Raw genomic sequence first — 9,378 nt, 5'->3', positions numbered from 1 at the left:
AAGAGAAAGATTTACATGTATATATTTAAATTATTTATAACTTAATAGGCAACATGTCTGTTGCTATTCTCTGTGGTCCTACTTTATGAGTATAAGAGAATCTTAAATTTTTTTTTAATGCTCTTTAACCAAATAGTCCATTGGCTATTTTGATGAAAATATATTCCTCTGTTAGGGAGAGAGAAGTTATTAAGGAAATAGAATATGAGCACCAGTGAAATGTATTATGGCTCTTGATCGCTAACAGGTTCTTACAGTTTTTAATCTTCCCTCTTTCAGGAGTAAGTCACTGCATCAAAGAGAACTAGAAGTGAAATTAGAGATCTAGAACAGGATACTAGTGTCCAAATGTTTAATATCAAAATATAAATTTGTAGAATGACTGGAACCGTAAATTTAGGGCTTCCATTAAAGCCATACTATCTTGTGCATATAACGCTTACTGCAACCTCTGTCTTAATATACCATTGTAGAAGGTAGCTCCTTCTTTCCCCAAATAAGTTTTCCTTCTGTTTCCCTGTTTCTCATACTTATTCTCCCAGTCACTGGGCTCACAATTGCTGTGGCACGTTATCTTTTTCTCCTTAGCTTTCTACGCTCAGCCTTCAAATAATCATACGTGCTACATTTTTTTCTCATAATTTGTCTTACGTTCACCCTTCATTTACCTTTTATTGTACACTTTATTTGAAGTAGCTGGGTTTTTTTTTACTTTTAGTCTTTTCTCTTTTAGCTTTCTCCTGCATGCAGCTATAATTATAAATGCATTTGTTAATCTTCTCTTTAAATCAATTAGAGAACTAGACACAGACAGAAAGTGTTGGAAAATCTTTTCAAATTCCTTTCTCCTCTAACTTCTCTATTTCTTTTCCATGCAAGCAATACCTGCTTCCCCTACAGGACCTTCACCTCACATCACGTATTATCCCAACTTCTTTTTTCATATTTTATGTTTTAAATGTGTTTATATATCATAATATATGTTTTAAATACTTATGTCATTCTTTACACCTCCTTTTTACTATGAAATCTTTTGCTAGGGTAGAAAAGCTGAGCTTTCCAAAATGTTCTACTCGGAGTACAATTCATATTTCCAAAAAAAGGTATTGAAAATTAGACACCTATAAACATCAAAGGCAATTACTTAATTAGCATTCCAAGCTTGCTGCCCTCCCCAAATCTATATGCACAGAACTCTTTTTAAAGTCAGTAGGAGTTCTGTCCCAACAAAGGCTTCACCCAAGGGGAAAAGAAAAAGAATTTAAACATAAATAAGTAGAACAGATTTTAATAAGCTCTCTCAATAAGTGTTTACCTGAGGGACTAGAACAGCTGCAATGTAAAAACCTGTTTAATAACCCTCTATTAAATAGTTTTCTTTGTTTAAATTAAAATCCAATGCAGGCTAAGTTGTAAACAAACAAGATTTACATAATATCAATTTCTAAAAGTAAGGTAATACAGGGATCTTCTATTAACCAAATATTTTTAAGTACTGTATTGTTCTGCTTTTCTTTTCACTCTAGTATTTTGAATGGTTTAGTAAAGCCAACTACATAATTGTGTATAGAAATAATGAAGCAAATATACTTTGTGTAGCAAAGTGGCTTGCTAGAGCACATCAAGTACTTTTAAAGAAAGTAAACAAATTAATTGCCAATTTTCTCACAGAATGTGGCTTCTTAAATGATGAAAACCTTATAAGACTTCTTTAAGATTTTCAACAACCGTAAACTATTGAAGAGTAATTTACCTTCTTTGCCAATGTTAGTAACATATGCAAGAATTTACCTTCCTCCGGTTTCAGAAAAATAAGGCTTTTGTTTCTTCAGAACTCTCACTGCTTCTTTCTCATTTGTAGTCACAATTCTCAGTTTATGGCACTGGAATTATTCCATAGCAATTAATCCAAAGTTATAAATATGATAATGAGTCCAAGAAGCAAATTTATACGGTCCTTCTTATCTTTCCTCTTTTCCCATCTTTAACAAATAAACAGTTTCTCAGAATAAAACACTTAGGGAAAATATTCTGAAGTGAAACTGACAAGCAACGCTATCTTCGAACTGAAAGAGATTTCCATGCTCTTTTTCCACATCCCAGATATCAAGCTCCCTAACAGCAGGTTGACCTTGAACAGCTTGGTTCATGCTAATGTCCAACTTGGTCTTGCACATCTTAAGCGCAGTAATACCAATGTGTTAAAAACTGATTTTTTCCCCTCTTTTTCTATTATAGGAACAACATGTGCATCACCATTTATGAGATCATGAATATTTTAACAACAAAAGTATATTCTTTATATTAAAACAACCACTGTTCCTTCATAATGACAGCCATCCCATGAGGCAGAATTGAAGCTATAACATGAGGGTCAGACTTTGTACATCTATTTACAAAATTTATTAGCCTTTCGGAGTTCCAATCACATAGAATGTGACAGGGTCTCAGGGCAGCATTGTGGGAACTTTGAAAGTCTAGTCCATTTTATTATATAAAATATATTTAAGATTTTCTGTATATGAGGAATAAAGCTTCTGAAAATGGGTTATTTTTAATAGGAGATGTTCAAAGTCTAAAACCTAAAGAAGGGACAATCCTTTGAAGAGGATTTTGAAAAGGACTTTGACAGTATTAATAAAGGGAAAGAGAAGTTAAGCTCAGGTTGCCAACTTATCATTTTAATAGTGGTCTAAAAAAAGACACAGGGTCATTACCCTTTCCTTGATGACCATATTCTAGGGACACTGTGAGGTATCTGAAATCTCAAATATGTTTTAGGCATTTAACTAGCCTTACCTATGCTGTGACTTTCTCATGTCCCCTATATCTTTCTAGTATGTCAGATTTTATTTCTCTGAGGAACAAAGGCTGAAATAAAAGAGAAAGAGACAGAGAGAGAGAGACGGCTTCTGTACATCTTCCAATGAATAAAGAATCCAAACCAAAATTACCATTGGAAAAGTACATTTGCTAAACACAAAATAATATGGAACCTAGAAAGTTAATAAAAATAAACTATATATTTTTCTACGGAATCATAGTTTTTGTGAAATGTCTGTAATTTATGATCAAATATTTGAAGGTAAAAATGTTGATTTTTTCTTAATATTTAACACTAAAACAAATGTGTTGTTTTAAGAAAAAATATGACACATAAAATTTGAAGTTGCTAGACCTTAAGGTGTAACTCACAAAATTTCAATTACTGGCTAAAGGTTTTGCTTATTTTTCCAGTTGATTGAATTTCTTTCTTAATTCAGGACTTTTTTTTTTCTAATAAGAGTATACTATGTTAAAATAACCTAATGCAGGGTATTTAGGAAATGGGTGAAGGTGGTCAAAAGGTACAAACTTCCAATTATAAGATAAATAAGTCCTGGGGATGTAATGTACAGCATGATGACTATAGTTAACAGTATTGTATCATATATTTGAAAGCTGCAAAAATACAAATATTGTATATTTGAGAGTAGATCTTAAATGTTCTCATCACAAGAAAAAAATTGTAACAATGTATGGTGATGGATGCTAAGTAAACTTAAAATTTTATTGTGGAGATAATTTCACAATATATACACATATCATATATTAATCACATTGTATACCTAAAACTAATACAATGTTATATGTCAATTATATCTCAGTAAAAACATAAAAATAAAATAAAATAACCTAATACAAACTCTTAGACAGAGTTGTCTGAGAAGACATTCTAAGAATGTAGTTAGATATACTAAATATATATACACATATATAAAATCTAGATATTAAAATTTGCTTATAACTGTGAAAAGTTAGCATAACTGATTAAAATATGGGATGAACAGATGAAGTGCTCCCCTTCTCCATGGTCACAGACTGACTCCCTGCCCTGGCCAGAGACCTCCCAGAGATGTGCCATGGGGGATGAGTAAGACAGTATGTATTGAATACCTGTCTGTGCAAATTCATCATCAGTACAAAAAACAACAAATTGGCAAAGAGAATTAACTATTGCAGATATTGGTGTGTTTATAGACCTAAAGGGATATGTGATTTAGGGTCAGAAGACCTGGGAATGAGAAAGTTTTTGTGACTCAGATGTACAATATAATCTTGGACAATCACATAACCTCCTTGAGCTTTGTTTCCTTTTGGCTAAAGTAAACATAAGAATAACACCCACCTCACAAGGCCTTTTTGAGAATCAACTGTAGTAGGTACATTGAGAAAGCACTTTTTTAAACAGCTATACACATGTGCATCATTTGTCTCATTGTTAAAGTAATTTGTTTTCCACTGTACATCTTGGTATTAGATCAGCTTGATTCTCTATGAATCTTTTAGAGAGTTATCATAATAATCTATAATGGAAAAAAGTACATATTAACCATCTGATTACTCATTCATTCACTCAACAAACATTCACTCTATTTCTACTGTGTGCCAAGTACAATGGCAGATACAGAGGTTACAGAGATAAAAGACCACTGCCTTCTCTTAAAGAGGTTACAGTCTAGTGGCCAAGAACAAGAAGGAAAGACAAATCTCATCTAATCTATTACAGCTTCTGATGGAGCACTTGAGGTGGACATCATTTTGAAGAGGTTAGGAAATGGTTCCTGGCTCCTGAGCTGAATACTTGAGACTTGGGAAAGAGGCTCGTGAATCAAAACCCAGAATCAAGATAAAATACACCCAATTGTGAAAACTAAAAATAGCTGACCAAGACTGTGACTAAGCTAATATTAAGATATCATGAGATGAGACTTAACAGGTAGAAGAAGTTGAGACCCTGAAGGGTTCTATATTCTCTGCTAAGGACTGATTTCTGAAAAAAGATGGAAGAATACTGAAAGGGGTAGTGACATGATTACAAGTACATTAAAAAATAAACAAAAACACTGAATAAAAGACATACAGACTGCAAAGGAAGAAATAATATTGACCCTATCTTCAGGTAACATGATTTTCCACATAGAAAACCCAAGAACTAATAAGGAAGTGCAACAAAATTGCAGCTACATGGGACGAAGTGAGAGAGTGGCATGGACATATATACACTACCAAATGTAAAACAGATAGCTAGTGGGAAGCAGCCGCATAGCACAGGGAGATCAGCTCAGTGCTTTCTGACCACCTAGAGGGGTGGGATAGGGAGGGTAGGAGGTAGACACAAGAGGGAGGGGATATAGGGATATATGTGTATGTATAGCTGATTCACTTTGTTACAAAGCAGAAACTAACATACGATTGTAAAGCAATTAAACTCTAATAAAGGTGCTAAAAAAAATTTTAAAAAAAATTGCAGTACAAGATCAATACACAACAACCAATTGCATTTCTATATACTAACAATGAACATATAGAAACCAAAAATTTAAAAACATACAATACTATTTACAATTGTGCCAAAGAAAATGAAACACTTAGTTACAGATATAATAAAACATGTACAGGATCTGCAAATGCCGATGAAAGAAATTTAAAAAAAAAAGAGACCTAAATAAACAGAGAGACATACTGTGCTCATGGATTGAAAGACTCAACACAGTAAACATGTCCATTCTATTAAAAAGATTTATAGTTGCAATGCAGTGCCTATTAAAATCCCAGAAAGGTGTTTTGTAAACTTAGACAAGTTAATTCTAAAATTTATATAGAAAGACAAGGACCTAGAATAGCTAAATCCATTTTGCAAAAGTATAATTAAGTGGAAGGAATAACTGCTTCATATTAAGAGTTAAGATACAACTACAGTAATCAGGAAAGAGCAGTGTTAGTGAGAGGATAACACACATCAATGGAATAAAATAGAGAACCTAAAAATGGACCACAAAACTATACCCAACTGAGTTTTGACCAAGTTGCAAAAGCAATTTGATACAGAAAGGATAGGCTTTTCAAGAGATGTTGTTGAAGCAACCAGCTATCCATAGGCAAAAAAAAAAAAAAAAAAAAAGAAAAGAAAGAAAAAGAATCTTGCCCTAAACTTTATATCTTACACAAAAAATTAAGTCAAAAATAGATGGACTTAAATTTAAAGTGTAAAACTATAAAACATTTAGAAAAAACAGAGAACATCTTTGGAACCTACGACTAGGCAGAATTGTTAGACTTGACACCAACAGCATGATCCATACAAAAAAAATTAAGAAAGGGAAAAATTCATTACACTATTCTTTCTGTTTTTATGTATATTTACAACTTTCCATAATAAGTTTTTGCTGTTTGTTTTATAAAAAGGAAAACTTGATAGACTGGACTTCAACAGAGTTAAAAAATCTTTTGCTTTGCAAAACATCTTGTGAGGATGAAAAGACAAGCTATGTATTAGGAGAAAATATTTGCAGACAACATATCTGACAAAGAACAATTGATAGAATATATAAAGAGCTCTCCTAAGTCAACAGTAAAAAAAACCCAAACCAAAACAAACAATCCAATTAAAAAATGGGCAAAAAATAGGAACATATATTTTGCTGAAGAGTATACAGATGGCAAGTACGCACATAAAAATATGTTCAACAAAATTAGCCATTAGAGAAATGCAAATTAAAACCACAATAAGATGTCATTATACACTGTCAGAATGGCTAAAACAAAAATTAGTGGTGATGCCAAATATTGGCGAGGATGCTGAAAAACCTTAACTGGTGGTACATAAAATGATGCAGCCACTCTGGAAAAGATTATGGCAGCTTCTCACAAAACTAAACATATACTGTCCTGCCCCTAGGTTCTTCATAACCAATTTTTTTTTAGATTCCATATATATGTGTTAGCATACGGTATTTGCTTTTCTCTTTCTGACTTACTTCACTCTGTATAACAGACTCTAGGTCCAATAAAGACACAGACGTAGAGAATGGACTTGAGGACACAGGGAGGGGGAAGGGTAAGCTGGGACGAAGTGAGAGAGTGGCATGGACATATATACACTATCAAATGTAAAATAGCTAGCGGGAAGCAGCTGCATAGCACAGGGAGATCAGCTCGGTGCTTTGTGACCACCTAGAGGGGTGGGATAGGGAGGGTGGGAGGGAGAAACAAGAGGGAGGAGATATGGGGATATATGTATATGTATAGCTGATTCACTTTGTTATAAAGCAGAAATTAACACACCATTGTAAAGCAATTATACTCCAATAAAGATGTTAAAAAAAAAAAAAACCTAAACATATACTTATCATACAACCCAGTAATTGCAACTCTTGGTTATATATCCCAAAGAAATGAAAACTTACATTCACACAATAACTTGTACATGAATGTTCATAGCAGCTTTACTCATAATAGCCCCAAACTGGAATCAACCCAAATGTCCTCCAGTGGGTGAACGTTTAATCATAGTGTGGTACTTGTCATCAATAAAAAGGAATGAGCTATTGATACATGCAACAACTTGGATGGATCTCAATATAACTGGACTGAGTAAAAAAAGACAATCTCTAAAGGTTACATATTGCATGATTTCCTACATATAACATACTTGAATTGATACATTATAGAGGAGAACAGATTAGTGGTTGACAAGAGATAGGGGGCAGTGAAGGAGATGGTTATGGCTATTAAAGGGGATCCTTGTAATGGAAATCTTCTATATGTTTACTGTGATGGTGGTCACATAAATCTACACGTATGATAAAATTAAACAGAACTAAGTATAAACACATAAAAATTAGTGTATGTAAAACTGGTGAAATCTTAATAAGGTCCATGGATTCTATCAATGTCAATATCCTGGTTGTGAAATTGTACTATAATATGCAACAGTTCACTTTTGGGGGAAACTAGGTCATAGGTATAAGGGATTCCTATTATTTCTCATGACTGCATATGAATCTCTAATTATCTCAAAATAGTTTTAAAAAAATCACTCTAGGTACAGTATAAGGATAGAATGGTAATGAGGGTGGAATACACAAGGATCATTGGATGAGTGTGTGTATTTGTTGGGGGAAGTACTGAAAAACAGGACATGGGCTATGACGCCTGCCAGGTTTCTTCGTTGGGCTTTATTCATCCCAAGGAGAGGAAACAGAAGGAGTAGCTGACTAGAGAAGAGCAGGGATGAATTCAATTTTGATTTTGCTGAGTTTATTTTCAATCAGCCAAGCAGAGTATGTAAAATGATAATACCAGGAGGAAAAACAGGAATTTCTGGACAAGGGAAGAATATAGTATTCTGCTGGATTCCGTATGCATACTCTTCATATAGCATTTCAACACATTAATGAATATTAAAATATCAGTTACCTGCATATCATGGCACAGGAATTTTTGAACTCAGAGGCAAGAGTAAATATACTAAAATAGCTGAATAAAATGAATTGTATTTCCATTATGCATTAAAGTGAAAAGGAACTGAGTTACCCTCCATGTGTGTCAAGTTCTACACTGGTGTTCAGAAGTATTTTTCTGCTTAATCTTCATGATAGGCCTCAAAAGTTAAGTTTTATTATCTATAATTTCTAAACAGAGAAGTTAAGTAATTTCCCAAATGAAACAAAGGCAATGAGTAACTTATTGGGCTAGAATTTGAATCTAGCTGTATTTAACTTCTAATCCTACATCTTTCCACTATCTCAAGAAGCCTGTGGAGAGTTGGGGAGAGGAGACCATAAAACCTTCTTAAAGATGCACGCTTTATATTATTGCTTCTTTAGACGTTTTGTAGGGTTAAACATATACGTTTAGATTTGTAAGCGTTCAGTTTCCTACAGGCAAATTTTAAAGGTTCTGTTTAGGTCACTTGTCTCATCTCTACAGGATGGCATGCCAGTTTGGCATCAATTGATCACTCATGGCTTTCCATTCTCTGGATGCACCTGTCATGTCTGGGTTTGGAAGGGGTTAACTTTCTTATACGAATTGCTAAGTAGTCCCCTTCTTTTTATTTTCCAATTAACAGCTCAGGTTGTTGCTGTTGTTTTCAGGTATACAGGCTATATAGATTCTTTAACAAGCATCTTTCTGCTCAACTAAGACAAACAGATGAACAGCAGATATCTTCAGTTCTGTAATCCCAAGCTTACATGGTGCATTAGCTACAACTTCATTAACTACTAATTTGGGATTCCCTAAGCCTCTACACCAGTAAACAAGTAAACAAACCAAAAATACCTTTCCATCTCTACAGAAAATCCTGTGCATTATAAGGTTTGTTTTTCGGCTTCTCTGGTGACTTTCTATATACTCTGTTTTTTAGTTCATGTCTTTTCTTTGAGGTATTCTATTTCAAAATTGTAAGGTTGACACATCATGCCTAAGATCTCTAGGGCCTGAAAGTTGATTCAATTTAAGACGATACACCACAATCCACTTACTTTACAAACCAAGAAGAGTCCAACCAGATCTTGAAAAGTTAATTTTCAGGTAGACATTGGGCTTCTC

The sequence above is a fragment of the Balaenoptera ricei genome, chromosome 9 (genome assembly GCF_028023285.1).
Source record: "Balaenoptera ricei isolate mBalRic1 chromosome 9, mBalRic1.hap2, whole genome shotgun sequence".
NCBI lineage: Eukaryota > Metazoa > Chordata > Mammalia > Artiodactyla > Balaenopteridae > Balaenoptera > Balaenoptera ricei.
This window is presented reverse-complemented; position numbering follows the sequence as displayed.